This window comes from Budorcas taxicolor, chromosome 14, assembly GCF_023091745.1.
Source record: "Budorcas taxicolor isolate Tak-1 chromosome 14, Takin1.1, whole genome shotgun sequence".
Lineage (NCBI taxonomy): Eukaryota > Metazoa > Chordata > Mammalia > Artiodactyla > Bovidae > Budorcas > Budorcas taxicolor.
The window spans coordinates 88,182,589-88,188,956 of record NC_068923.1 but is presented as its reverse complement, the minus strand read 5'-3'; positions in this window follow the sequence as shown (position 1 = coordinate 88,188,956).

The following is a 6,368-nucleotide window of genomic DNA, read 5'->3' as shown; positions in this document are numbered from 1 at the left end:
CAAGGTCAGTACTTTTAAAATATTTCAATTGCAAATTATTTTTTTAAAATATGAAATGTTATGTGCAAACACCCTATATATAACAGATAAGAAAATGGCTGGATAGTTTGGGGTGTGAGGAGAGATAACCATATCACTGCACTGATAGGGTTTCAGATTGTGCATTGCAGCTTTTAAGAAACTTCCACTTAGTAGTTTTAATATAGTATCAAAGAAAGGAATCCATAGTTATTAAATAAGATTCTTCTCTTTTCCAAGTACATACTGTCTGAGGCTGGATTATATGGAAATATTGTTGTTGCTATTCAGTTGCTCAACCGTGTCCAACTGTTTGTGATTTCATGGACTGCAGGGCACTAGGCCTCCCCATCCAGCACCAACTCCCAAAGCCTATTCAAGCTCATGTCCATCAAGTCGGTGATGCCATCCAACCATCTCGTCCTCTGTTTTCCCCTTTCTCCTCCCACCTTCAATCTTTCCCAGCATCACGGTCTTTTCCTGTGAATCAGCTCTTCTCATCAGGTGGCCAAAGTATCGGAGCTTCAGTTTCAAGATCAGTACTTTCAGTGAATATTCAGAGTGGATTTCCTTTAGGACTGACTTGTTTGATCTCCTTGAGGTCCAAGGGACTCTCAAGAATCTTCTCCAACACTGCACTTTGAAGGCATTGGTTCTTTGGTGCTTAGCTTTTTTTATCATCCAGCTCTCGCATCCATAAATGACTACTGGAAAAACCATAGCTTTGACTAGATGCACCTGTGTAAACAAATAATGTCTCTGCTTTTCAATAAACTGTCCAGGTTTGCCATAGCTTTTCTTTCAAGGAGCAAGTGTGTTTTAAATTCATGGTTTAACTCAACATTCACAGTGACTTTGGAGCCAAAGAAAATTAAGTCTGTCACTGTTTCCATTTTTTCCTCATCTATTTGCCATGAAGTGATGGGACCCGATGTCATGATCTTTGTTTTTTGGATGTTGAGGTTAAAGCCAATTTTTTCACTCTCCTCTTTCACTTTTATTAAGAGGCTCTTTAGTTTCTCTTTGCTTTATACCATAAGGATGGTGTCACCTGCATATCTGGGGTTATTGATATTTCTTGATTGCAGCATAGATTCATCCAGCCCAGAATTTTGTATAATGTACTCTGCATATATGTTAAATAAGCAGAGAGACAATACACAGCCTTGACATACTCCTTTCCCAATTTTGAACCAGTCTGTTGTTCCATGTCTGATTCTGACTGTTGCTTCTTGACCTGCATTCAGGTTTCTAAGGAGACAGGTGAAGTGGTCTAGTATTCTCATCTCTTTAAAAATTTTCCACAGTTTGTTGTGATCCACACAGTCAAAGGCTTTGGCATAGTTAATGAAATAGAATTAAGTGTTTTTCTGGAGTTCTCTTGCTTTTTCTATTACCAAACAGATGTTGGCAATTTGATCTCTGGTTCCTCTTGCCTTTTCTAAATACAGCTTGTACATGTGGAAGTTTTCCGTTCACATACTGTTTAAACTCACCTTAGAGGATATTGAGCATTACTTTGTTAGCATGTGAGATGAGTACAATTGTGCAGTAGTTTGAACATTCTCTGGCATTGCCCTTCTTTGGGACTGGAATGAAAACTGACTTTTTCCTGCCCTCTGGCCACTGCTGCATTTTCCAAATTTGTTGGCATACTGAGTGCAGCACTTTCACAGCACAATCTTTTAGGATTTAAAATAGCTCAGCTATAAATACATCACCTCCACTAGCTTTGTTTGTAGTGATGCTTCCTATGGGATCTTTCTATGGATGCTTCAGCTCCAGGAGTTGGTGATGGACCAGGAATCCTGGCATGCTGCAGTCCATGGGGTCACAAAGAGTCGGACATGACGGAGCGACTGAAATGAACTGATGCTTCCTTAGGCCCACTTGAATTCACACTCCAGAATGTCTGGCCATAGGTGAGTGATCACACCATTGTGGTTATCCAAAACATTAAGATCTTTTTTTTGTACAGTTCTTCTGTGTATTCCTGCACCTCTTTTCAATCTCTTCTGTTTTTGTTAGGTACATGTTGTTTCTGTCCTTTCTCGTACCTATGTTTGCATGAAATTGTTCCTTTGGTATCTCTGGTTTTCTTGATGAGATTTCCCAGTCTTTCCCATTCTATTGTTTTCCTGTATTTCTTTGCATTGTTCACTTAAAAATGCTTCCTTATTTCTCTTTGCTATTCTTTGGAACTCTGCATTCAGATGACTATGTCTTTCCTTTTCCCCTTTGCCTTTCACTTCTCTTCTTTTCTCAGCTATTTGTAAGGCCTCCTCAGCAAACATTTTGCCTTTCTTTTTCTTGGCAGTGGTTTTAACCACTGCCTCCTGTATAATGTTATGAACCTCCATCCATAGTTCTTCCAGCACTCTATCAGATCTAATCCCTTGAATCTATTTGTTACCTCCACCGTATAATCATAAGGGACTTGATTCAGGTCAGACCTGAATGACCTAGTGGTTTTCCTTATGTTCTGCAATTTAAGCCTGAATTTAAGTCTCTTTTGCCTGGCAAAGCAATAAAAGCTATTCTTTTCTATTTCACCAAAAACTCTGTCTGTGCATTTCTCTTTGGCAACAGTGAGCAAAGACAGTTCGGCACATTTGCAACCATTCTAGCAGCATTCACAATGGCTGCTACACAGTTCCATGCTGGTGTCAGATTGTTTGCTATGTCTACAGTGACTGGTGTTTCCTGCAGTGAAGACCAAGTAGCATCCAGTGAGGGCCATGTACCATTCACCCAAGTGATGCAGGAGCCACCCGAGCACCTGTGATATCCCCCTTTATGTCCTGACACCTGTAAAACCTTTCAACTCCCTTAAGTTATGGATTCCCGCTTTACTTCAGGGATGTCAGTATTTGTGCCTTTTTAACTGGGGAGGCAGATGGATGGTTGTAGTCCCCATTGTTACTGTTCAGTCCCTAAGTCATGTCTGACTTTGTGACCCCATGGACTGCAGCACGCCAGGCTTCCCTGTCCTTCACTGTCTCCTAAAGTTTGCTCAAACTCATGTCCATGGAGTCAGTGAAGCCATCTAACCATCTCATCCTCTTCCACCCTCTTCTACTCTTTCCTCAATTTTTCCCAGCATCACAGTCTTTTTCTCAATGAGTGGGCTTTTCACATTGAGTGGCCAAGTATTGGAGCTTCGGCTTCAGCATCAGTCCTTCCAATGAATATTCAGGATTGATTTCCTTTAGGATTGACTGGTTTGATCCCCTTGCTATCTAAGGGAATCTCAAGAGTCTTCTCCAGCACCACAATTCAAAAGCATCAGTTCTTCAGAGCTCAGTCTTCTTTATGGTACAACTCTCACTTCTGTACATGACTACGAGAGTAACCATAGCTTTGATGATATGGACTTTTTTTGACAAAGTGATGTCTCTGCTTTTTAACATTTGTTATTAAAATCATATTTGCTAGTGTTTTTATCAAAAAGTACCTTTCCTGGTAGCACAGATAGTAAAGAATCTGCCTGTAATGTGGGAGACCTGGGTTCAGTCCCTGGGTCAGGAATATCCCTTGGAGAAGGGAATGGCTACCCACTCCAGTATTCTTGCCTGGAGTGGTCCACAGATAGAGGATCCTGGTGGACTACAGTCCACGGGTTCAAAAAGAGTCAGACAGGACTGAATACCTAACACTAATACTTTCTGCTTGGAGGCTCCATTATCTCCCAGCCTCATGTACAGAGCTCCCTTGTTCTCTTAAATCCCTAGACCCCCTCCAATCTCATTTTTTATGAATAGATTATTAAGAAAAAAATTGCCTTCTAGAGTATGCCAGACAGAGGAGGTCTGGCTCTGGACTGATTAGTTTGCATATCAAAGCCATACTGTGGGCCGAGTCCTCTGCTATCTCTAAGAACTGGTTAGCCCCTGGAAAGGCAGTCTCTTCCCTGCCAGAAAGGTTTTTAAGATGTCAAAACATCACAGTACACAAAAAATTAAAATATATGCAGCACTGTTACTGAAAGGTGTGTGCAGCCTGGCTGCTCGCTGCTCAAAAGCAAATAACCAGGCCAGGTTGATACAAAGGAAAGTTTGGTTTATTTCAGATGCTGACAACTGGTGGTGAGAGTGGGTGAACATCTGTCCAAAGATCAACCTCTCCCCTCCAGCAACAAGTGGGGCAAATCCTTTCATAGACAGAAGGTGGAGGTGACAGAATTCCAGCTGAGCTATTTCAAATCCTAAAAGTTGATGCTGTTAAAGTCCTGCACTGAAAATGCCAGCAAATTTGGAAAAGTCAGCAGTGGCCACAGGACAAGAAAAGGTCAGTTTTCATTCCAATCCCAAGGAAGGGCAATGCCAAAGAATGCTCAAACTACCAAACAACTACACTCATTTCCCATGCTAGTAAGGTTATGCTCAAAATCCTTCAAGCTAAGCTTCAGTAGTACATGAACCGATAACTTCCAGATGTACAAGCTGTATTTAGAAAAGGCAAGAGGAACAGAGATCAAATTGCCAACATTCACTTCTTTAACTACACTAAAGCTTCTGACTGTGTGAATCACAACAAAGTGTGGAAAATTCTAAAAGAGATGAGAATACAGACCATCTTACCTGTTTCCTGAGAAACTTATATGTAGGTCAAGAAGCAAGTTAAAACCTTACATGGAATAACTGACTAGATATAAACTGAAAAAGGAGAACAACAAGGCTGTTTGTTGTCACCCTGTTTATTAAACTTATATACAGAACACATAAGGCTGTTTACTGTCACTCTGTTTATTAAAGTTATATGCAGAGCACATCATGTGAAATGCTAAGATGGGTGAGTTACAAGCTGGAACAAGATTGCTCAGAGAAACAGCAACAACCTCAAATATGCAGATGATACCACCTTAATGGCAGGAAACAAAGAGGAATCTCAAGAGCCTCTTGATGATGAAAGAGGAAAGTGAAAAAGCTGAGCTTAAAGCTCAATATTAACAAAACTAAGATCATGACACCTGATCCCATCACTTCATGGCAAATAGAAGGGGAAAAGGTGGAAGCAGTGACAGATTTCCTCTTCTTGGGGTCTAAAGTCACTCAGATGGTGACTGCAGCTGTGAGATTAGAAGACAATTGCTTCTTGGCAGGAAAGCTATGACAAACCTAGAGTGTATTTAAGAAAAGGAAAGACATCACTTTATCAACAAGTTCCACATAGTCAAGGTTATGGTCTTTCCAGTAGTCATATACAGATATGAGAGTTGGACGTTAAAGAAGGCTGAATGCCAAAAAAATTGATGCTACTGGGTGCTAGAATTATGGTGCTGGAAAAGACTCTTGAGAGTCCCTTGGACTGCAGGGAGATCAAACCAGTCAATCCTAAAGGAAATCAGTCCTGAATACTCAGTGGAAGGACTGATGCTGAAGCTGAAACTCCAATACTTTGGCCACTTGATCCTAAAAGCCAAAGCCAACTCACTGGAAAAGACCCTGAAGATGGGAAAGATTGAAGGCAGGAGGAGAAGGGATGACAGAGGATGAGATGGTTGGATGGCATCACCGACTCAAAGGACACGAACTTGGGCATACTTCAAGAGATGGTGGATGACAGGGAAGAGGCATGTGATGCAGTCCATTGGGTGGCAAAGAGTCAGACACAGCTCAGTGACTGAACGTCAACAACAACTGTATCAATTTAAAATATAGATCTTAATGATTTAACTTATGTACATCATTAAGTCATTGCTACTTCAATTTTAGTGAACATCCATAATTTCATACAGATTCAAAATTAAAGAAATAGAAAAATACTTTTTCATTGTGATAAAAACTCAGAATTTACTTTCTTAACTTTTATGTATAACTTACAGCAGTGCTAATTATGTTAATCATGTGTGTGTGTGTGTGTGTGTGTGTGTGTGTGTGTGTGTGTTATGGTCTAAACTATATCTCATCCAAAATTCATATGTTGAGACTCTCATGATTAGAACCTCAGAATGTGGCTAATTTTGAGAAGAGGCTGGTTATACTGGAATGTAATACTCGAGCTAATCCAATTTCACTGGTGTCCTTATAACAAGAGGAGATTTGGAAATGCATAGTGACACATTGGATACTCATAAATAGAAAAAAGACCATGTGAAGTTATAGGGATAAGGTAGCCATCTGCAGCCAAGGAGAGAGGTCTTAGGAGAACCAAAACCTGCCAACACCTTGATCTTGGACACCTCATCTCTGGGTCTTCTCAAGTGGATTTATAATTAATGGGTGAAAATTTCATCATGGAGTACAAAAGAGTAATAGCTATATGAAAGCATGGATTAAACATTCATTTTCTCCTAAATGTGTTTCAATTTTTGTCATTTTATGATTTTTATACTTAATTTGTAAATGTGC